Below are 24,365 nucleotides of genomic sequence, written 5' to 3'. Positions count from 1 at the left end.
AAGTAGGAAAAGCATGGAGAAATGAAAACATTTCTCAGTTTAATGCCTGCATTTCAATTGCATTATTTTTTGGTGCCAAATCCTTTCTGCTGATGTATGAGAATAGGAGTTCAGCAACAGATGCATGGGTGATTGCACAGGAATGCCCACGTACCACCCATGTACCACCCATGTAACGTCCCTTTGCCGCAAAATAATGCAAAGCAGCAATTTACGCTGCTTTGCATAACTTTGTAGTACACACCAACAGTAGTCCCAATTTGTGTTGGTTTGTGAATCCCAAAAAAGGTTTAGCTTTGGCGTAGGGTTACAAAACTAACACTAACCAGATGCTAAACCTTTAAGAATCTGAGCCGATGACTGTAAAATGCCAGGTGTTCTTGGAGAGCCTTGAAATATTCCTAATATTCTATAGGAAACATAGAAACTCTGATAAGCCTTGGATCTCATTATGGTATTTGGATAGCTGACATTTTTTAACAAGACTATCAAAGATTGCTTTGGGGTTTGGTTTCACTATTAGCAGACTATAATTTTGACCAGGGCTGACTTTAAGGGGGTGCGACTGGTGCGGCCGCACTGGACGCTGAACTAGAAGAAGGCGCTATAATGAGCGATAACTTTCGATTTTAAAATCACCCGTTGCAGAGTTCCTTGTGCCTCACCTCTCAGGTAACATTAAAAATGTCAAAATAAATCTTGCGATTAATGTTCCTGCTGGGATCGACATTTTGTCCTGTGGCACTTTTGACTCACTTTAAAGTAGCCCAGAGGGCTACTATGCCTGCTGCAAAGAACAGATCTGTATTTTGGGTCCATAGTTGAGTGGATTAGTAAGGCCATCCTTTACCAGGACCTTGAAACAAATGAAATGTATTTGAGAGAGATGAGGGTCACTTTGGTCGAGTAATGGTCACAGAGTCTGAGGAGGAGGTCATGTGGGGGCACCAAAAAAGATTGTTATACCAGGTGCGACCAGCGCTAAGGTCCGCCCTGATTTTGATCACTGACCAGATGTTACAATTATCATGATATTCAAGCAAATGTATGTATTTTCTGCTATTTCCTAATAGATAGAAAGTTGTTAAATCACATGCATCTGGATTCTTTATTGTCTCAGTTTTCAGACAGTTCACAGGTTCAGGTCTGCAGATGATCTACCTTGGAGTCCACTATTAGGTGCCCTGGTCAGCTGTCACTCACTCATCTTTCTGGATGGTAAACTGCAGGGAGATCCTCTGGACCTGAAGATGTTTGAAGGAACCGCCTGGGTAATGTAGAATGATTACATATTACCTAGAAAGATTGGGTAGCTGTGTGATTATACACCTGAACTGGACAAATAGTTGAACAGTTTTCTGTGTTGCATGTCTCTCATGAATGCAGCAAATTGGGATAGTAAAAAGCTTACAGGGTACATACAGCAGGTGTTAGACATTTATTTTAAAAGAAGGGAGAAGGTGCTTTCATTTGTGAAAACAGCCTTGTTCAGATGTAAACTATGCCTTCCTGGCATAACTCAGTCATTGAGTAGGTGCAGGAAAAGAAGTGGTAGGAGGCAGAAAGTGGGATGCGTGGCCCTACACAACCAAATGGTGGTATGAGGTTAGAAAGGGCAATCTTCCTCTTCCCTAAGTTACACATATCCCTAAAGAAATTGTTTTCTTTGCGCAGAGAAAAAAATCAGGATATATTGCAATTAAAAATATTTGGTGCACCTAAACCTAAACTCAGAGGAATGTCAGCAAGCAGGGAAAACACCAAGCTTAGGGGTGGGAAGAACACTTCCCTAAGAAAAGTCACAGTTCTTGTTTGTGATACATTTGTCAGAGATAAAAGCTGTTGGCAGTTCTGTAAATTGTCATTGAGAAATCATGCAGTTCTAAATGTTGACATAATTTTTAATAAAATATGTTTTTTATTGTTAGTAAACTAAACCTCACTTTTTTGTGAACAGCTAAGGAAAAACTGTTTAATGAGCGCAACATTAATCAACAGCCATAAATTACAGTATGTTCTTATACACTGGGCCTCTTCATATTGTGATCATGTTCACCATCTTGGAACTGCTTTTCTGGTGTGCCATGGCCCCGTAAATACATCAGTGAAAAAACAAGGTCAAAGACACCATTTGTAAATTTCATTTTCATGTTCACTGTTGGAACTTCATATGTAATATATAATCTGGCCCACTGGAATAAGGCCATTTGGCTGATTTCAAGAATTTGGTACTAATGTGGTGACACCTCAGCCAAAACAATGATAAGTGTTTTCTAAAATGTCAAAACTGAAAAACAATACTGATGAAGAATGTGGCTCATTGGTTAGCACATTGTGCCTTGCCACATAATTTAGTTAATTTTCCATCTACCCTATTTACAATGAATCAGCTATTAGGGAAAAGTGCACAACCTCAACATTTATTTGTTTGGCTTGGGAAGTCAGACAGTATAGCTGTTCTGAAATTACATTTCTAAAACCAAATAATTTAATTTTCAAGGAGGTTCTGCTGCATTTTTATATGTTGTACATTAATGAGCCTGTTTTATTTTTCCTAGACCATTGAGGACTGTAGCATCGATAAACACCGGGATGACTTATCCTCAGGCATGGTGATCAAACCAGGACCCAGAGCCAGAAAGGTAGCATGTATTTACCAAATATGAAAGTTGCTCCTCTTAGGACCCTCTGTGGAATGCAGTGGCTGCCTCAGCCAATCAGTATGCCTTGTCATTGACAACTGCTGTTTGTCCACATTCAGTGGTTGAATTCAGTAGATTATATATTATTATAGGAAATATGTAAACCAAGTGCAGCTCCCTTATCACTGTTGTGATATCCGTACTCCTTATTGAACTTTGAGAATTGTCATATTTCCCTGTCTCTGCCATATTCAGATTCCAAGTCTCAGTCACCCCTTCTCTGTCAAGCTAATTACTCTTCTGGCCGGCAGGAGGATCAAAGGGCTATACACACAGTAGAACCATTAACAGTGCCTGGCCTAGTTTCTGGAGAAATAACAGGTAGGAAGGAAATCGGCATGTGTTAATTAGCCCTTCACAGTACGCCTGGCCTGGGTAAGCCCAAGCCAACAGAAACAAAATAGGAAGGCAGACCTCCAGGACCAAAGACAGGAGTTGCTCCCCTTTGTAGTTTTTGTAGCAGGGATCAGGTAGCTGTATCATTTGGTGGCATGGCTGAGGCTCCCAGGAAAGACCCTTCCATTGATCACTTGAAGTCGCCCTCTATATGTGTTCCAGGTCCCTGTGCATAAGGTTGGGATCGGGAAGAAGTGATGATGTGACAACCTAGGATTGGGTGGAGGTACCTATTGTCGAGAACATTACACTACCATTTATCATTTTCTGCACAAGGGAAAGACACTTGGGAAGAACTGCACCTGGGCTGGGATATTGTAAAAATGACGAGCTGGAAAGAAGAAGACCACAGAACCGATATAAAGATGGACTTTAGAACTTTGACTTCAACTGATACCCAGGATTAGGATAAGTCTCTCAAACCCAATGACACTAACCTCCTTATGGCCCCTCAAGTGCAGTTGGGGAATGGACCTGCTGGGGAACCATGGACAGTTTTCTCAGACTTCTGTGGACTCACCTTTGAATCCACTGACATACAGGTGGTCTACAAGTATCCAGAAGGCTTAGGAACCTGGGGAGTGTTGAAGAAAAGGTGACCTCTGACCCTGGTTCTCAGGCAGGTCGCTCCCCTCACCGCCACGCAGCCCCCAGTGTGACCGCTCACGCTCCTGTGCCCTGTGCTCCTGTGCCCTGACTGCCTTTTCCCACCTCCAGTGACCTAGCGCCAGCGTCCTCTTCGTTTTGTGCCCGAGTGCCTGTGTCCGCTCTTTCTTCTGTACCCCGAGTGCCTGTGCCCTGGTATTGTTCCACTGTACATTTTACCTTTTTGCCCTTACTGTGTTCTTTTTTCTTCCAGCCTCGCCGCGTCACCCCATCGCCGCCCGTTTTTTCCCGCCGCTACGCTCCGGTAGCTCTGCCCCCTTGCTCCCCATTGGCCGCCCCGCTCCCACCTCCCAGCTGCTCCTCCCTCCCTCTTCCCCTCATATGGAGGCCGCGCAGCGGGCGCGCCGCTGGCGCGCCGAAGACGCGCCAAAGGCAAGCCCATCTGCGCCCGTCCGCGCCTGGACCGCGCCCAGCGCCAGACCCCCTGGCCCCTGCCGCTGCGAGCCTACCCGCCGGACCTACGAAGCCGCCACCCTCATCGCACTCAACACCGGCCGGATCCCCAGGTGCTGCCGAGCCGCCCCAACACGCATCCATGGACCCTTCACCTGCCAATCCTGCAAGTTCTCCTGCATCCAAACCCGCACCGCACCCGCCAAACCAAGCACCAGCAGCAACCACCTGAAGTGCATCCTGCTCAACACCCGCTCCATCCACAGACACGTCGTGGAACTCTGGAACCTGCTCGACACCACATCTCCAGACGTCGCCTTCCTCACAGAAACCTGGATGAACGCTTCCTCAGCGCCCGACATCGCCATCGCCATCCCGGACGGATACAAGATCACCCGGAAGGACCGCGTCAACCAAACAGGAGGAGGCATCGCCATCGTCCACAAGAACACCATCCGCATCACGACCAACTCCGACGACACCCTTACAGCCGCCGAACACCTTCACTTCCAGATACACACCGACTCCAAGACCACACTCAGAGGCACCCTCATCTACAGACCCCCAGGATCCCGCACACAATTCAGCGAAGACTTCGCAGACTTCATCAGCCCACACGCCCTCCTCTCCGCTGACTACATCCTCCTAGGGGACCTCAACTTCCACCTGGAGAACAACACCAACACCACCACCCTGCTGGACAACCTCGCCAACCTCGGACTCAAGCAACTGGTGAACACCCCCACCCACTACGCCGGACACACGCTGGACCCAGTCTTCACCTCCAGCAAGTACATCTCCTTCAGCCACTCCACCGGACTCCACTGGACAGACCACAGCTGTGTCCACTTCAGCTTCAGAAGAACCACGACTCACCACCACCCACAACAGGCCCCCCGCAGGAACTGGAACAAGATCATCACCAACCAGCTCTCCACATCACTGAGCCTGAACCCCCCCGGCAGCTCAACGGACCCCAACCAAGCAGCCAACAACCTCACACAGTGGATCACCAACTGCGCCGACCACCTCGCACCGCTGAAAAGCCATCCCACCAGACCCAACAACAAGAAAGCCCCCTGGTTCAACAGCGACCTCAAGAACTCCAAGAAGAACTGCCGCACCCTCGAGAAAACCTGGCGAAAAAACCCAACTACAGACAACATGACCGCCCTCAAGCACGCCTCCTGCAAACACCACCAGCTGATCCGCACCACCAGGAAGACAGCATTCAAAGAACGACTAGACAACAACGCACACAACAGCAAGGAACTCTTCAACATCGTCAAAGAGCTCTCCAACCCCAGCGCCGGAAACAACGACATCACGCCCTCACAAGACCTCTGCGACTCACTCGCCTCGTTCTTTCACCGCAAGATAGCCGACATACACAACAGCTTCGGTGCACAGACCACGCACCCAACCACCAAACCAACGCCCCCCAACACCACCCTCCGCGTCTGGACCCCGGCCAGCAACGAAGACACTATCCACACGATGAACACCATCCATTCCGGATCTCCGACCGACCCATGCCCCCACCACGTCTTCAACAAGGCCGACTGCATCATCGCACCCCATCTCCGGGACATCATTAACTGCTCCTTCAACACCGCCACCTTCCCGGAGAGCTGGAAGCATGCCGAACTCAGCGCCCTCCTGAAGATACCCGCAGCCGACCCCACCGACCTCAAGAACTACCGCCCCATCTCGCTCCTCCCGTTCCCTGCCAAAGTCATCGAGAGGACCGTCAACAGACAGCTAGCCGCCTTCCTCGAGACTAACGGATCCCTCGACCACTCGCAGTCCGGCTTCCGTGCCAACCACAGCACCGAGACCGCCCTCATCGCAGCCACTGACGACATCCGAGCCCTGCTCGACAACCGGGAAACAGCGGCACTCATCCTCCTAGACCTCTCCGCAGCGTTCGACACTGTCTGCCACCACACCCTTGTGCAACGCCTCAGCAACATCGGAATTCAAGAGAAGGCACTAGAGTGGATCATCTCGTTCCTCACCGGAAGAACCCAGAGAGTCCGCCTCCCCCCGTTCAGTTCCGAGGCCACCAAAGTCATCTGCGGCGTACCGCAAGGATCGTCACTCAGCCCCACCCTATTCAACGTCTACATGAGCCCCCTCGCAGCCATCACACGCCAACACAACCTCAACATCATCTCCTACGCCGACGACACCCAGCTGATCCTCTCCCTCACCAACGACCCAGCCACCGCCAGAACCAATCTGCACGAAGGGATGAAAGACGTAGCCGAGTGGATGATGAATAGCCGCCTGAAGCTGAACGCAGACAAGACGGAAGTCCTCATCCTGGGATCATCACCCTCTGCCTGGGACGACTCCTGGTGGCCCCCTGCACTGGGCAGCGCACCCAAACCAACGGACCACGCACGCAACCTGGGCTTCATCCTGGACTCCTCCCTCTTGATGACCAGACAAGTCAACGCTGTTTCATCATCATGCTTCAACATCCTACGCATGCTCCGAAAGATCTTCCGATGGATCCCCACCGAAACCAGGAAGACGGTCACCCAGTCACTCATCACCAGTCGACTGGACTACGGAAACACCCTTTACACCGGAACCACGGCCAAACTACAGAAAAGACTCCAACGCATCCAGAACGCCTCCGCACGCCTCATCCTCAACATCCCTCGACACAGCCACATCTCCGGACAACTGAGAGACCTGCACTGGCTCCCTGTCAGCAAGAGAATCACGTTCCGTCTCCTAACCCACGCACACAAGGCCCTCCACGACATGGGCCCCAGGTACCTCAACAACCGCCTGACCTTCTACACTCCCACCCGCCAGCTACGATCGATCAGCCGCGCCCTCGCCGCCGTTCCACGCATCAGGAAAGCCACCACGGGAGGAAGATCCTTCTCCTACCTGGCAGCCAAGACTTGGAACTCCCTCCCCATCCACCTCCGTCTGACCCAAGATCACCTCTCCTTCAGGAAGCAACTCAAGACCTGGCTGTTCGAGCAGTAGCGGTCCCCCCTCCCCCAGCGCCTTGAGACCCTCCGGGTGAGTAGCGCGCTTTACAAATGACTGATTGATTGATTGATTGATTGATTCTTTCTGGCCATGAACAGTCTGCGAATGATGCTGTCCAAATGGAAGAGAACATCAGGAGGCCAGGCAGAGGATAGTTATGGTGACGGTGGCAACAAAGATCATGCCTCCAGTAAACATACCCTTTAGACACCAGGGAGCTGAATTTCTTTTCCTGAAGTTAAAGCCTGTTCCAAGGAGGAAAATTACACCTTCTTTGTGAAAGTCGGGCCAAGTGGGCTGCAGAAATCTCCCTGAAATCATTGGTCCCCTGGTGGGACTGGGTGGAGAACAAAGCAAGAGGAAAATCAATGAAATTTCCATGGGGAGGGCTAAGTTAAAAGGGGTCACAGCAACATACATTTTTAGTTTTCATGGGAGGGGCGTGTGTGTGGGCCCTTCTCCCAAACAATCCTTGACCCTGGGGACCTATTCTCCCTGGGTCAGGAGAAGCAAAGATGATTGCCACCATGCTCTGGGCAGCTGGCTGCGCTGCTTTCCTCTCCCCGTCTAGAGAAGTACCTCTACCCTGACCCTTTATATCACAGTTTACTTTCAGCCCCGGGGACTGTGTCCCATTATATAAATTAGCGCCCACCACTTTCTGATCAAGTTGCAGCTAGCCAATCACAGCATTCCTGTTAGTGAGCACATTCATGATTTACGACAAATTAATCACAGCCCTAGATATAGAAATTTGGATTTCCTTTAACATCTCAAAAACTACTGAATGGATGTACACCAAATAACAAAAAAACATGCTTTCTGGAGCAAGAGCTATCTTTCTGCCAAATCTGGTAAAATTCCATCCAACGGTTCGGGCTGTAGTCGTGTTCAAAATCCCTACGGGAGTTAACATGGGAAATGTACTTTTCAGACCCCCCTTTTTTCTATGCCCCCGCTTAATAAATCACCCCAATACTTTCCATGCACAACAAGACCCTTTTTTGGAAAGCTTCATGAAGATTCATCAAATGGTGCCAAAGATATAGCCATGTCACATTTTAAATATATGAAACCATGGAAATTCATCTGTTATACTTCAAGTTATTTGGTTTTTCAAGTGAATTTCTATGGGTGTTTTTTACGTGAAGTAATTTTTAATTAATCCATCCTTCGCTGTTTATGCCCTTCAGCCCAGTGCATTGGAGATTGGCTGCAGGGCCTGGCCTGTGGCCAGTTCCCGTGGCCAACCCACTGTAACCACCCAACCCCGCACCTCACATGACCTTTGGCTGTACATGGTTTTGGTTAGCCACAGGGTCTGGCCTGCATCTAGGCCCTATGACCAACCCTCTTTAGCCACCCAATATTCTGACAAATTTAATAAAAATGCACTTGACAATTAAAAAGAGTGAAATCACCTTTCTGTGTGGACCTTAAATATTTGAAGTTGAAATGAAGTTAAGGCTGAAAAATTACAGCTGACACACTTAGACTGGAACACTTAACCTTCTGTCTGAGGGTCTGTGACATTAGCCACTGGGTCACAGATGACTCCTTACAGTGCACTGGCCAGACATATATATGACATTCAAACCAAAGATTATTGATGGGAAAAATATGTAAATGTTCCGTCAATAACAATGTTTAACATTTAAAACACAAGTAAATAAACAGACACACTGCCATGAGTTAAAAGGATTTGAACCTTCAACAGTCTGAATCACAGTTGAAGACCTTTAACAGTAGACCAGAAGAGACTCTTTTCTGCTGTGCATTAAAATGTAACTATAACATTTGTACCAAACATCATGCTAGTGTGACATTTTCAAGTGATTCTATGGAGAGACCATTCAAATAACAATCTCCCAGTCTCTCTCTTCCATTCCAGTAAGGGATGGAAGAAAGAGAGAGAGAAAAAGTGAAAGGACCACTGGGGGAGGCGCAAGGCCCCAGTAGTCTCAGTTGGCTCCCTACCTCCTGTAGAAGCCGGCATTGCTCCCGCACACAGGGAAGCTGCTGTTTTCATCTCTTACCCTGCCCGCAGGACAGCGTGGAAAGCAATTAAAACTCCGCTCCCAGCAACTGGGCTCAGTTTTAAACCTCCTGCTTGCTGGGAGTAAAGTTAAGTTTGCTTTTGCTTGTCAGGAGCTGTCAGCTCCCACCAAGCAAAAGCAAACAACTACCTCCCAATGATGGCCACCTCTGAAGGTAGCAGGAACTAGCCCTGGGGGATGGCAGTTCCCAGGAGCCCCCCACTTTTTATAAATATCTCTTTGGCCCAGGGAGGTGATGGTCCCCGGGGCCCAGGGGGCCTGTTTGGCCAACCTCATCTTTATTTAACTATAGCCCAAAGAGGATGGTGGTCCCCAGGGATTCAGATTTTAGCCCAAGGTAAGTGGGATGGGCCCATGCTGGTCCACAGGGTCCCGCCATTCATTCATTTTCTAGCACTGGGGAGGTGGTGGTCCCTGGGGCCGGTTGGGGATCTGCATGCCTCCTGCACATTACATACATTTGGGGCCATATGTAGCAACTTTAAAATTTGCGAGGTGCAAAGTGCGAGTCCATGCGACTCGCACTTTGCACCTCGCAAATTGGTATGCAGTACGGTGTCTCAGACACCGACTGCAACTTGCTATGGGGTCGCAATGACCCACCTCATGAATATTCATGAGGTGGGTCGCAAATTGCGGCCCCATAGCGAGTATAGGCACTCGCAAACATGGAGGCCTGCTGTCGTCAGCAGACCTCCATGTTCGTGACTGCTTTTAATAAAGCAGTATTTTTTTTTTTAAGTGTAGCCCGTTTTCCTTAAAGGAAAACGAGCTGCACTTAAAAAAAAAAACGAAACCTTTAGTTTCGGTATTTTTTCAGGGCAGGGAGTGGTCCCTGGGACCACTCCCTGCCCTGAAAAAATAATTTTGGGTCCATTCACAAAGTGGAGGGGGTCCCATGGGGACCCCTTCCAGTTTGCGAGTGGGTTACCATCGACTTGAAGTGGATGGTAACTGCGATTGTATTGCATCCCACTCAGACTCGCACCCCTTCCTATTTGCGATTCTGAAATGCATATTGCGAGTCGGTACCGACTCGCAATATGCATTTCTGAATAGCAAAGAGGCTTTTGCGCCTCGCAAACGGCGATTTTCGCCGTTTGCTTGGCGCAAACCCTTTGCTACATCTGGCCCTAAGTTCCTGGGAGGTGCTGGTCCCCAGGCTTGTAAATGACCTAGAGGGGGACCCTATGCATCCCCCTCTGTTATATGTCAATTCCCTGGGACCTGGCCCACCCGTGGTAAAATCGCTTATAAGCATGGGAAACTGCAGTTTTTTTGTTATTCTCTGCAAAATCCGTGAATCCATCCTGAAATTTCACTATTTAGGCCTGGCGGTGCCAGAGGGATCCCTTGTCCAAGCTTAGAAGCTCAGGGGACTTCTACTCTGGCCCCTTTTCTTTTTCTCATGTTTTGTTTGGGGAATCCGCTGAGTCCAAACATTGCTTCCAACACTTACTTGTTAAAGTGTTGTCAGCCAATCAGATCTCAGCATGAGATCTCCGTGAACAGCAGATTCTCTGTGTCCCTAGATATCTGTATTTTCTAACCTTTAATATCTCTAAAATGAGTGAACGGATTTACACCAAATTTATACAGGTGAGGGCAGTTTTAGGGTTTATATTTTGTAGGGGTATTTGGGTGGAAAATATATATTTTAGGGCTTAGAATGGATAAGGGTATTTGAGTAGTACTGATATTTTTAGTGTTTTAGAGTGTGTAAGAGCATATGGGTGGGAAGGGTAATTTTAGAGTTTAGGGTGGGTTAGGGCATTTGGGTAGTAAGTGTGATTTTAGAGTTTTTAGGGTGGTATAGATATTTGTAGGGTTAAGAGTTGGTAAGGATATTTGGGTGATAAAGACATTTTTAGGGTGGGTAATATTATTTCGGTAGTAAGAGTATTTCTAGGATTTAGGTTGGGTAAGGGTGTTTGGGTTTTAAGGGTATTTTTAGCCTTTAGGGTGGGTAAAGGAATTTAGGTGGTGAGGGTTTTTTTAGAGTTTAGGGTGGTAATGGTATTTGGATGGTAAGGATATTTGTAGGATTTGGGGTAGGTAAGGGTAGTTGGGTGATGAAATGTGTTATGCCTTAGGGTGGGCTAGGGTATTTAGGTGGCAGGGGTGTTTTAGCATTTAGTGTGGGTTTGGATATTTGGGTGGTAAGTAGTGTTTTAGGGTCAGGGTTTAGGAGGGATATGGGTATTTTAGTGGTAAGGGTGTTTTTTGGGTTTAGGGTGGGTAAGAGTATTTGGATGAAAATTTAACTTTTTCTTTTTTGGGAGAGTAAGAGTAGTTGGGTAGTAAGGGTATTTTCAGTGTTATGGGGTTGGTAAGGGTTTTGGGTGATAGGGTGTTTTAGGGTTTAGGGTGGATAAGGATATTTTGGTGGTATAGGTGTTTTTAGGATTTAGGATGGGTAAGGGTTTTTTTAGGTTGTAGAGTACTTAGGGCATTTTGGTGGTAAGGGTATTTTTAAGATTTAGACTGGGTGAAGGCATTTTGGTGGTAAATGTGTTTAGGGTGTAGGGCGGATAGGGGTATACTCTAAATACAAAATCCATTAATATATTTGTAGTATTTGATCATTGCTTTTACGCATTTACATGTTTCATCATTATTGTCAAAATAAATGCTAAAGTTTCTAGAAGGATTATAATTCCATGTTACATTTGTGGTCTTTCCAATTGAATACAATCTGATAGATTAAAAGTAGCTCAGAGGACATTGCCCTCACACTTTGTTTAACATTTATCCCAAAATTATTCAACCTAGCTTGGCCTGCCCAGCATTTGGCCTTTACTGGGTGCTCAGCGGACAAAGTTGAAAACAATACCTTGGCACAATCACACAGCCGCCTTTTTGAGCTAAAAGCATAACATATTATTCCAAAATACGGAAGAGGTTGGAAACCATCTTTGGAGCTCAAAATAGGCCTTTATTCCAACATATTATTAATGTGCTAGAACTAGACCTAATAGAGTGCTTAGAAGTCAATTCAATAGTTTATTCGGTCCAAATTTGGGCCATTTAAAAGGTTTAAAAATATATACATACATACAGAAAGATAAAAACCATAAACCAATACACAGTGAAAGGAACAATAGTAAAAAAAGTAGGGGTCCAGTAGCTGCCTGAGAAAGATTTCATAAATAGGTGGGGTGAAGGAGGTGCTCGGAATAGTCTTTGGATCTTACCCTGTACATAACCCTGAACAGTAAAATAACAATAACGTAAAAACTGTTGTGTAGCACATCTCTATATAAAATCAGGCATTGAAACTCCAGACAGTAAAACCGATTAAAAATTTAAGAAGTCAGACAGTGGTAGATGATGCTCTAGGTTAATTAGTTCTTTTGGGTTAATTAATCCAATAAATTGCATCTTGACAATTATAAAATTAAGTATAATTTTAAATTTATAAAACACTTTAGTTAAAATAACTCAATGTAGCACTTATTCAGAGATACGGTCTTTTGGGCTCAATAAGTCGCGGTTTACAATTAGAGCCCAAGGCTAATATAACAGGATGCTGATTTACTATTTTCTAGACAGCTCTTCAAACAGTGAGTTAAGTTCTAAAATAGTCCTATTACGAATTTTCCATGCTGCTGCCAGATATTTAGAAACAGCGCTGATTATCAGTATGGAAGTGTCATATTTACATATTCTGAATAGACTGTTGCGGGATAGTGGTTGGAGTGTTCTGCACAAGGGAATAATCCACTTCCCTCGGGGACCTTTGTGCAGAGGGCAAAAAAATAGGACGTGTTCAGCAGTTTCCTTGCATAAGTGACAATTTATGCATTTGTCCGATGGGGAACTGTTAGTCGACCAACCAGCCGTGTAGCTATTGACCGCCAATGTCCCGTACCTGAGCTGGAGTAATGGAGAGCGAGCACGGGCTGGTATGGGTAGATCCAGGGAGCTTTCAGGGAAGGGAACGTGTTTGACCAGCAGGAATTCTGCTGTCAGCCGACCTGACCCATTTGGACCGAGAGATTCCTCGTTGATTTTTGCCCAATAATGTTCTTTGATCAGGCGTTTAGCACTGCCAGGAATCATCTCGGGGTTCTCCCAGTACTGGGATAGACTCAATTTGGCCCATGCCGCTTTCATCTCCCTAAGCCACCGTACTTTTTCCCATCCGTGATGAGGTGGTAATAGTTCTTTGACTGCTGCCCTGTAGGGTTCAAGTTCATCTGTTTTCCATAGTCTGACCCAATACAGGAGTGGTCTTAGATATGCTATGTCTTTGATACTATTTAAGCCCAGGTCCAGTCTGAGGGGGAGCATTGGCGTGCCCCTCCCCAGTCTAGATATGTGTCTAAGGAAGTTATTTTCTTTGATTTGGAGAGTATCCATCTGTCTGTGTAATCCCCAAAGTTCTGCTCCATATAGGGCTGCAGCACGGATTTGTGCTTTATATATTTCAGAGATAAGGATCAGAGGGGGGCTTGTGGCAGTACTAGCTTTGCGTCCTATTACTCCACATCTTTGGCTAATTGTTAGTGCCCCTTTCCTTATGGCTGGCTCCCAGCTGCCCTTGTCAGATAGTCTAATGCCCAAGTAGTCATCTTCCATTACTCTCTCCAGGGGAGTTAAATCCATCTTTATGTTTGCGCTGAGCTTCTTGTTCGGGGCGCTGTATATCATAAGTTTAGTTTTCTTATGGTTTATGTCTAATCCATAGTTTCTGCAGTATACACCAAACTGGTTTACCAAGTTTTGAATTCCCATGGGTGATTTAGACAAAAGAATAGTGTCATCTGCGTAGAGTAGGCAGGGGACTTTGGTTCCAGCCTGCTTGGGAGAATCATTTGTGCAGTTTACTAAGTACTTGATACAGTTGTTTATGTATAATAGAAAGAGAGTTGGGGCCAGGACGCACCCCTGTCTAACTCCCCTCTCAATAGCCACTGGTTCTGTGAGATCACCCTTCTTGCCGTTCCTGATTTGGGCATAGGTATTTTCATGTAGGCGGGTAATAAGTTTCAGAAGGCCATGTGGGACACCCATATTGGCTAGCGTCAGCCATAACTGGTTTCTGGGGACCAGGTCGAACGCGGCTCTGAGATCGATAAAAACTACGTAAAGGTTACCCCTTCCTATTTCTACAGTTTTCCATTTTATTGTTAAAAATCTTAGCACCTGATCTATAGTACTGACTGCTGGTCTGAACCCTGCTTGTAGATCAGAGATGGCATTTGTTTCTAAAATCCAGTCTTCTAGACAGGACAAAATTTGCTTTGCAAAGATTTTTTGGAAGTTGTCGAGTAAGGAGATTGGGCGATAGTTGGCAGGGTTAGAGGGGTCGCCTTTCTTAAAAATGGGGACTATCTCTGCTCCCAACCAGGAGCTCGGAACAGGTGCTCCAGCAGCTATCTCATTGGAAATGAGGTTTAAGTATGGGGCCCATACATCTGGATTCGTCTTGTAAAGGTCTCCTGGTATTTTATCAAGGCCGGGGGCCTTTCCCCATTTCATTGAGGCAATCGCAGCCTTGGTATCTGCCAAAGTGAATTCAATTTTGGGGGTCTCGGTGGTCATGATATGGATCAGATCCCGGGAAGCAGCATCGGTGGTCCCCAGGTATAATTGGGAAAAATGGTCGGACCATTCTGCAGGGAGTATTGAGGCACCAGGCGAACGGTGTGGTTCATTGCTGGCGTCAGATACCAATTTCCAAAATTTCGTGGTGTCGTTTGTTTTAGCAGATTCCAGGAGGAGGACCCATCTTGATTCATCCCATTTCCTACGGGCTCTACCTTGTTCCTTTTTGTAGTCTTTTCTAGCTTCCCTTATATAATCCATCTGGCCACCTCTTAGGGCTCTCAGCAACTTATGCTGTGCTTCTCTGCATGCAGTGTTGAACCATCTTGCGTTAGAGTTCTGTTTAGGCTCTGTTGCCGACTCTTTAGTAAGTAGGGTTTTTAGAGAGTTAAAAAACAGTGTGTGGGCTGCTATAAGCCCACCACTATCTTTCGTGGGTTGAAGTATATATTCCATATGATCCGCCAGCTGCCTGTACACTTTTGCCAAAGTGGTTATGTCAGTGTTCAGGGATTTCCATCTAACATTTCGCCTGTTGTTGGTCAGTGCGAGCTGCTGTCCATAGGACTTGGGGCAGGAGGCTTCAAGTAGGGATAGTAGGTTTCTGAGAGATAAAATCAATGGTTCATGGTCGCTTTCCTCATGTTCTGTGATGATCATATCGACCATGTGGCCCCAAAGGCGGATGTCGAGCAAGATGTAATCAATCTGGCTCTTCTGCAACCCACGCCTAAATGTGGGGTGAAGGTTAAGATCCGAGCGGGAACGGCCATTGCAAGCCCGGAGGCCGTGTGCCAATGTAATGTCCATGAGCTGGTATGATAGTCTGTTGATTTTAGGTCTTTTGCTTGACACCAGCTGGGGGATGCCCCAGTGAGCATCTTCATCTTTATATAGTTCCTGGGCCAGCGAGTAGGGTTCAAAAGTGGTGTTAAAATCTCCGGCAATGAGAATAAAATGAGAGGGTGATTTATCGGTGAGAAAATTGTCTAAAATAGTCAGTGCGTTGGACTCATATTTATTGCCCAGGCTCCTATTATAGATGTTAATTATTAAAAGTGGTTTCTCTCTAAGGGATGGTATTGATAGACCCATTAGATCAGGGCAGCCCAAGTCAATTGGTTCAATTTGACATTTGAGAGAACAGCTGAGCCATATTAGCTGGCCACCTGAGGGTCTCCCTGAATTCGCCTTATTTGCTGGAACCCAGTAGCTTTTGTAACCGATTCTATATTTAGGCTCCAGCGCCCATGTTTCTTGGAAGAGACATATTTTATGTTTGTCTATAAATTTTCCCCATTCAGGGTTGTTCATTTTACTCTCCAACCCGGCAATGTTCCAACTGAGGATGGTATCTAAGCCATCTGGTTTGTCATGGGGAGCTTCAGCCACAGGATTCTCTCTTGGGGCTAGGGTACCGTGGGGAAGCATTGTGCCCTTCTCAGTCGTGTCTAGGGTGCTTCCAGCCCCATCTAGGTCGGGGGGTGGCCTAAGCCATTCAAATACCTGGAGTAGAGGTGGGTCTGCGGGTTTGCTGTGATCTAGTGGGTCTGTAGCTAAGTTAATCTCAATCGCCCTGCGCTCCTTATCTGTTCCCCCGATATGGATTTTAGAACATTTAAGATAGTCTGACTGGGCGAGAGCGGGAGTTAGAGTAGACTCACTAGTGTTGCTAATGGGAGTATATTCGGCCCCACAGTTGATTTGCCCTGTTTTATAAGTTTCATTTTTGCTTGAACCTCGGGAATTAAGAAAAAGTCATGTGTAATAGTCAATCGTTTTCGGAGAGTGTGGGCGAGGCAGCATTGCAACTTGGCTGGAAATCAGTTGGCATCTGAGCCCTAGGAAAATCTCTGGATGTCATTGTCACCCCCTCGAAGCCTGGTGCAGCTTTATGGGGGTAAAAGGCCTGAAGCCTGCAAAGTGAAGTGGCCCCCCCTAGGGGGTTGGGATGACATGCATTTAGGAAAAGCTGTTCGACAAGGGAAGGCGCATTAAAGTTAATAACAATACAGTCCCCAGTACCAGGGTTTTTGAGTGGACCCACCCAACCCACCCTCCTCACCATTAATATTGAGGGTATCATATGGAATGCGAATCTAGCATGTTTATGCAACCAATGAATAACCTTATTTTTCAGTTCTGTGAATGATTCTGGGATGATGGACTTGAGCTTAGGGACATTCGTAATAACAAGCACGTAGGGGCAGGCTTCTGGTGGTAGATGTAAAGTTCCCATGTTAGTTCCTGGGACCCTGCGCATCCGATCTACTGGGATATTTGGGTGGGTTCTATGGAGTTTGGCGCCCGTGTTTGTGGAAGGGGCAATTTCACCAGTCCGCCTTAGGTAAAAGGAATCGCTCTTTGGGTACCACATTTTAGGGAGATTAGCCAGACTAGGTGTAGAGAGCTTCGCTGGTTGATGTAGTGAGTCAGAGCAAGGTGGTTTTGGCTTGTGAACCATAGGTGGTGGGAGAAGGGGACTACTGGCATCATTGACAGGGGGGCCAAGGATAGGGTGTTGTCGCAAGCAGTGCAAACCCGATGGGGAAGGGGGGATTGGCTGGCTGGGTTTAATGAGGGCATCGAGTTTCTCCTCGATGGCTGATAGACGGATTGTTATAGGATGTAGTTGTTTTAGAAACTCATCTTTAATAAGGTCTGTGATAGAAGTAATATCCAGATTGCCATAGTTGGTAGTTTGGGCAGGTATATGATCCTTAGATCTGGTAGGCACGGCATGGACAGAGGGGTCCAGGACACGGGCCCGTTTGTTCTTTAGATTTGTCTCCCCCCGTTTCCTTTTGCCCTTTGTGCCATGATTTGGGGAGGGTGTAGGCCTGTTTGGCATAGGCTGGGTAGATCCCGAAGAATGTATGGTTCTGTCCAAGGGCTCTGCGTTAAGTGTTTGAATTGTGAGGGTGGTTGGTGCTGGTGGTTCTGCAGAGGGAGACTGGGAAGCTGGTGAAAAGAAAGATGGGGGAGCAGTTAGACGGCGCTCGACCAGTTCAATTTCTTTTTCTAGTGCCCCTACCGCTTTTTGGAGGAAGCCGTCTAAGGTCTTGTTGTTGCCTGCTTCTTCCAAAGGTATCCCTCCCTTCCGTCTACCCATCTTGTTTTGGTAGGACACTCAGATCCTGTGCAAAAGTTTAACAATCTATTTCCTGTGAGCACTCTCCCTCTCTTTTCCTCACCCTGTTTAGCTCTGCTGAGGTTTATGTTAGGGAGTGCTGAGATGCCTAAGAGGCATGAAGAGGCATGAGGGGCTGTTCACCTGTGTTTGAAAAGGTGTCCGGGTAGGTAGATAGTTGTCAGCCACTGCCCAAGTCCTGCATCTGTGGAACCTGTTTAGGGCGTTGGAGTTCCGAACTGTTGGAGATCTTTCTGGGTGCCTCACTCCACCCACAGCACCATATGGTGCTTCCTTCAGGCAGCCTTTACCTATTACAAAATGTCAGGGGGGTGGCCCTGCCCTGGCTCTTCCTGGCAATGACGGGCAAGGACGGGCCCGCCCTTGGCCCGGGCTTTGCCCGGGCGCCGCCCGCGCGCGTCCCGCGCGGCGGGAGCGCGAGGAAAATTTAAAGGGCTCCTGCCCTTCTAATTGGGCACTGGGCTCCTGCCCCTCCGGTTGCTCTGACGATACGCGCTTCCCGCGACGGCGGGAGCGCGAGGAAAATTTAAAGGGCTCCTGCCCTTCTAATTGGACACTGGGCTCCTGCCCCTCCGGTTGCTCTGACGATACGCGCTTCCCGCGACGGCGGGAGCGCGAGGAAAATTTAAAGGGCTCCTGCCCTTCTAATTGGACACTGGGCTCCTGCCCCTCCGGTTGCTCTGACGATACGCGCTTCCCGCGACGGCGGGAGCGCGAGGAAAATTTAAAGGGCTCCTGCCCTTCTAATTGGACACTGGGCTCCTGCCCCTCCGGTTGCTCTGACGATACGTGCTTAGAAGTCATAAATAAGGGTTTTAATTCTAAAGCTTCCATAGCAAAAATTTGGGAGTAATTGTTGTTGCTTATGTTCCTCAAAAACTTCCTTGCTGCCTTACTGTTTATATTCATTGCTGTAACAATTCATCTTGAGTGTGCTAAATCAGGATTTTGATTTTAAATAAAGGATTTAAAATGTGTATCCTATATATTAGTGGTCCTTCTTTGTGTTCATTTTTGAAAGAGGATTTGGTATTCCACTAATCTGTCTCTTCTCTCATGGAGTGGCATGTTGCCTGAAAGATGTGTTATGCAAATATTGCTCCTTAATTGGTTTATGGGTTGCAGTTCAACTGGTGTTCTCCTTCAGGTTTGCACATTGACTAAATCCTTAGTGCCACGTGTCATAAATCCAAACCTGCAGTTCTTGAAATCTCTAGAGAGCGAATATAACAGTACTGTCTTAGCACCCACTGACCTTTGTAACACACAATATTGGAAAAAATATGATGTGATCCTTTCTTGTAATTTGGGCTGAAAGTAGTTTCCCCTGAAATACCCATCTATACCAAATCTAAGGAGGGTGGTCAGAAAGAATGTGGAACATTTAAGAGTAGGTGAAGTCTCTTAACTCACTGCAAGTGATATAGTGCCTCCTATGCCTTTGGTTTTAAATATTACTTCTCAGAACAGTCTTCTGTGAGTCTTTGCCGTCCAGTGGATGCTACTGTCTTACGGAAACTAGTTCCAATCAGGTTTCAGAAATGATGTATTTAACAATTAGACGGTATATTTGTTATTGAGTTGCTTTTCCTTTGCCCCACACAAAAGCTAAGTCTTATTTATCAGGCCACACAAAGACACCCTGCATGGCTTGGTAAATCTAGAGTAACTCAACACAGCCCAGATCACTACATTGTATTACTCTGCCCCAGGGAGGTGTTCCATGGGTGGAGCGTGGGTGTTCCCACACACCCACCCATAGATTTTAGTACATTCCCAGATTTACTAACACAGGTAAACCAAGGAATGTGTCAAAATGCTACGCCTTCCCAGGGAAGGCACACCAAGCTGTGACATCATGACTTATCTGCAAACATGCATAGTGAGGTATGCACACATATGTGTCATCATGCTGGACCTGACAAGCACTAGTGATGTGAAATGCAATATGATGCACATCAGTGCATGACTTTTAGGAGTACCACAAATAGTCACAAAATTACCTGAGGCCCTCACAAAGATAAACAGCTAACCCAACTGTGCTACAAGTTAAACATAACTCAGCACACTATCTTTTGAAGTACTGTACAAATCTGAGTTAATTGGTCGCCCTGCTTTGTGTGTGGGAGAGTTGATTAAGGAGCAGTTGCCTCTCTGACCTCTTGGTACTCAGATCTTATATCAATGTGGGAATTTGGGATTGAAACAAAGAATGGTTTGAATTCGTAGTACACTAATAAACAGGGTGTACCTGCTGGTGAAACACCAGAAAATCAAGGATCAGGGAAAGAATAAAATTGACCCCAAGATACAATAGTGTGGAAGGCACAGCTGAGACATGAAGGTGGAGCGCCTCACTGGTGCATCCTGGTGAAGTCAGATAACAGGGCAATTCTCTCAAAAAGTGTAAATAGGAATGATGTTATGCAGTCTCATGCTAAAGGGGAAAATGAAGTATTGGTTGCTGGAACTTCATTGTTTTCCGGATTACCCTCAAATGGTTACAAGGTTAATTACTGTGTGCACAACTTCAGTGGCTGTGTCAGTCTTTACCAGACTGATTGTAAGTATGATGTAAGTATGTGATCGTGTTGTTGTGCTTTACTCTGCAACAATGAATTTGAGAAACACACGTTTTCTTGAGCTACCTTTGCAGAAAACAATCTTTTTGATTGGAAGTGCATGTAGGAACACAAAAAGGCATTTGCTGTACAGCTTTGGAGATGACATTTATATTCATATTTCCCTGATGATAGCCCATTGACTAATACACATTGGTCAAAATGTCAGCAGTATATATATTGGCTATGTTCATATTGATACTTTTTGCACTAATATGTCTTATAACCCTTGTCAAATTTCCACATGTGTTTTGTGATGGAATCTAATCATCTTCTATAAGTAAAACTGCATTATTTAGTGTTTCCATTTTCACTGATCAGTGCAGTCTGCAATTTTTCATAACTGATACATAGGGGGTCATTATGACCCCAGCTGTCAGTGTTATAGTGGCGGTAGTACCGCCAACAGGCTGGCGGTACATACTGCCAAATTTTTTACATTGACGGTTTGGCAAGAGCCAAATCGCCAATGTACCACACTGACCGCCATGGTGGTAACAACCGCTGGGCTGGAGACTACATTCTCTAGCCCGGCGGCCGTCACTAGGCCGCCCACAGTAATATGACCCCACCCACCACCATGGTTTTTGTGGCTTTCTCACCGCTATGAAAACCATGGCGGTAGGCTCTATCAGTGCCAGGGAATTCTTTCACAGGCACTGATAGGGGTCTCCCCTGCCCCCCTCCCCAGAGTCCTACCCCACCATCCCTCTCCCCCTCCAGACCCCCTGACATACACACACAGACATACACACGCATACACACACACACATACCCACTTTCACCCATGCATGCATACAACCATGCAAACACACGTCCAAACCCACTGACATACATAAAAGCACACATGCATTCACACAACACAACATACACTCACACTCACATCCATTCATTCACACACGCATTCCACCCCCCCCACACCTGCATGCACACACAGAAACATATACACACACTCCCACACACACACACAACACCCCACACCCCCCTCCCCTGTCGGATTACCCGACTTACCTGCTTGCAGGGGGTCCTCCAGCAGGAGACTGGACAGGCGCTACTGCCAGCAGCAGCGTCCGCCAGCAGAACACTGCCAAGCCATATCATGGATCATGATACAGGCTGTGGCGGTCTACTGGCATGGCGCTGCTGCTGGCAGCAGCGCCACCTTACTGCCGTCTGCCGCCATGACCGTAGCCGGAATTCCGCCAGCCTTCGGCAGAATTCCGGTTACTGTCCTACTATGCCGGTCAGCTGGTTGCCACGGTGACGGTCTTTAGGCGGCCGTTGCGGTAAGCTGCATTTTTTGTCTATGTCATAATGAGGGCCATAGGTTGATATACTATTGATGTCGGTTTTGCATCATAAGTCTTATGTCGGTGTTGTTTCATACATGATACTGAGTATCTGGCAATTATGTAGTCTGATTCACTTCATATGCTTTTGAGATCAACCTTTGTTGTTTATAGTTTCATTAACTATGCAGGTGTAAATGTTTAGGGTGGCAACACCCTCCCCTCCCACATTTAGTAGAAATAGAATGATCTAAATTGTGCCAATGTGTATGTTAAAAATGTTCACGAGAAATAATCATATCTCTTAGCTGCAGTTTTCTTTAGAATGAAAATTAACCAGATCTGCATTCCATCTTTTCATTAATGCATCACTTTATTGTCATGTGTTTCATCAAAGGTGCCAGTTGATGGAGTTGTCGTTATGCACCAGTTTCCATTTACCTCCAGTCTGCAGCGGATGTCTGTCATCACCCGTGTGATTGGATCAAATGAGTTTATGAGTTTTATGAAAGGGGCACCAGAAATGGTTGTCAGGTTTTGCCAGCCACAGACAGGTAGGTCTTTCTGTCATGGCACAGTATGTGAAAAAGTATTAGCAAGTTTGGTATCATGTACTTTTATCTACAGATTAAAACATATTGATAACAAATGGTCACTCCTTTGTGAGGCCTGCTGATGCAGACAAACTGTGACTTATGAACGGTGACTCTGAGAAGCTGCACCTACACTGCATGAAGATTCCCTCAAAAAGGAGTTGTGAATAAGTGGGATGCTGGTGGGGCGAGAGGGTACACCCCCCCTTGCCCAGCTCCAGAAGAGATTACACCCCGCCCTCCTGAAGCTGATCAACTGAGAATTGAGAGGGAGCAGTCTAAAGGGAGAAAAATACTCCCTTGGAAGGCCTGTCCTCAGGCAGTGGCCCTGCAACCTTGACAAGCAGAGACCTGGAAGGCAATTTATACTGTTTACACCCCAAGGTGTCTGACTTGAGATTGATGATTTGATTTGTCAGAGACCATTGGTCAAACTCCACACTGTGGTTACTAAGTGGGTGCCTGCAAGACCAAGGGGAAGTCTAATCATGGTGAGGCCACAGGGTCACAAGGTTGTGGGGGAAGGAGAGGTGGTAGACCCTCTGGAGATGGAAGGCAGCCTATCACAGGATAATTTGATGCTATCTTCCAGGCTGTTCCTAATGTTCAGATTACACTTGAACCTAAAATTTATATTATGATGTAGGCCTGGGTGGAGTTCTGCTAGTGGGCAGATTTTTTTGCCGTGCCCATTCGTGTGACGTTTAGTGTCACTGGCAACGTGTAGTATGTCCTCGCATTGGAATTTGCGAATGGCACCATGCAATTCGCATCAGCGCAGCCATCTTGTTGTTTTTGCTTGTTATGGTGCTGTGGCTAGTTATATCTTTTCTATATCTGGCCCATCCTCCACTTTTAAAACCTATTTTCCCCCAGTTTCTTTTTATTATATTACCTTTTCTCTTTCTCTTTTTATATTTTAATTTTTCTCCAAATTTGTGTGTTTTTTGTGACTTTTTTACTTTTTCATTTTTTTGCTTTATTTTGTTTTTCCCCTTCCTTCTTTCTAACCCTTCCTTATCTCTTCCCTTCCACAAGTTCCGAGCACCATGGCCAGTCCCCCAACTGGCAGCAGTGGTGTAAAGGGGAGCAGGCCTGTGTATATTTTCTGAGGTGGAGGTGGCTCCCTTGGTGTTCTACATGCAGCGCCACCTCCTCTCCACCTTGGCAGCAGGTGTCAGGCCCAGGTCTGGGCAATGCCCCTGGGAGCGCCAGCAACGCTGGGAGAGGGTGTGCTGGGCTGTGCGATGAAGCTCTAGGGACCGGCACTCCCAGCAACAGATGACGCACTGGTGGACCAACATCCTAGATTAGGAGATGGACCTGCTCGACCAGCTAGGCAGTGAGATTGCAGGGCTTGGTGAGTACTAATTAATTATTAGGTGTGTTCTATACTAATAGTTTCTTTCCAGATACCAAGAATGCTGTTCAGACGCACGTAAGTTAACTATGTTACAAATATAATATTATATGATCGTCATCTAGACAGGTGCTCGGCGCTACCTAATTGTACTTGTTTTTGGAGCTTGCTTGGGCTGATTAAGAAGTAATGCAGAGACTCCTCCTTTGCCCTGTCTAAGATAGTCATCGTTAATATATTAGTATTAGTGAGTTTGCATGTCCTTTCACTTCTCTGTGCCTTTATTTTTTGCAGCTCATACTGTGCCGACTGCCAAGCAATTTTCCAGAGATAAGTAGTAGTTTTGCATGCATCCGATCTATGCATTGAAAGATTGAGAATGAGATGAGAACTGTAGAAATCATTAATTGCAATTTATTAGTAATCCCAAAATGTTCCAAGTATTATTAGTATACTTGCAGTGATGGCCGTGCATCATGGTTGGAAGTATGAGGAGGATCGCCCCATCGCATTAGTCGACCAAGGCCAAATGTGGTTCATTGACTAATTCTTGCATCGTTTTATTTCTCTTG

The 24,365-nt window shown here is 46.5% G+C and overlaps 1 long non-coding RNA gene across 1 annotated transcript; it reads left to right on the top strand.

Annotated features, from left to right (window-relative positions):
- Window positions 1–1,127: 1,127 nt before the first annotated feature.
- Window positions 1,128–22,388, top strand: LOC138265208 (uncharacterized). The gene is made up of 3 exons (XR_011199312.1): window positions 1,128–1,271; window positions 2,559–2,642; window positions 22,238–22,388. It is a non-coding gene; the product is annotated as an uncharacterized lncRNA (long non-coding RNA).
- The last annotated feature ends 1,977 nt before the right edge of the window (window positions 22,389–24,365 follow it).

This window comes from Pleurodeles waltl, chromosome 11, assembly GCF_031143425.1.
Source record: "Pleurodeles waltl isolate 20211129_DDA chromosome 11, aPleWal1.hap1.20221129, whole genome shotgun sequence".
In the NCBI taxonomy this organism is placed as follows: Eukaryota; Metazoa; Chordata; class Amphibia; order Caudata; family Salamandridae; genus Pleurodeles; species Pleurodeles waltl.
The sequence above is the reverse complement of the archived record's forward strand: the minus strand, read 5'-3'. Positions and strand labels throughout refer to the sequence as shown.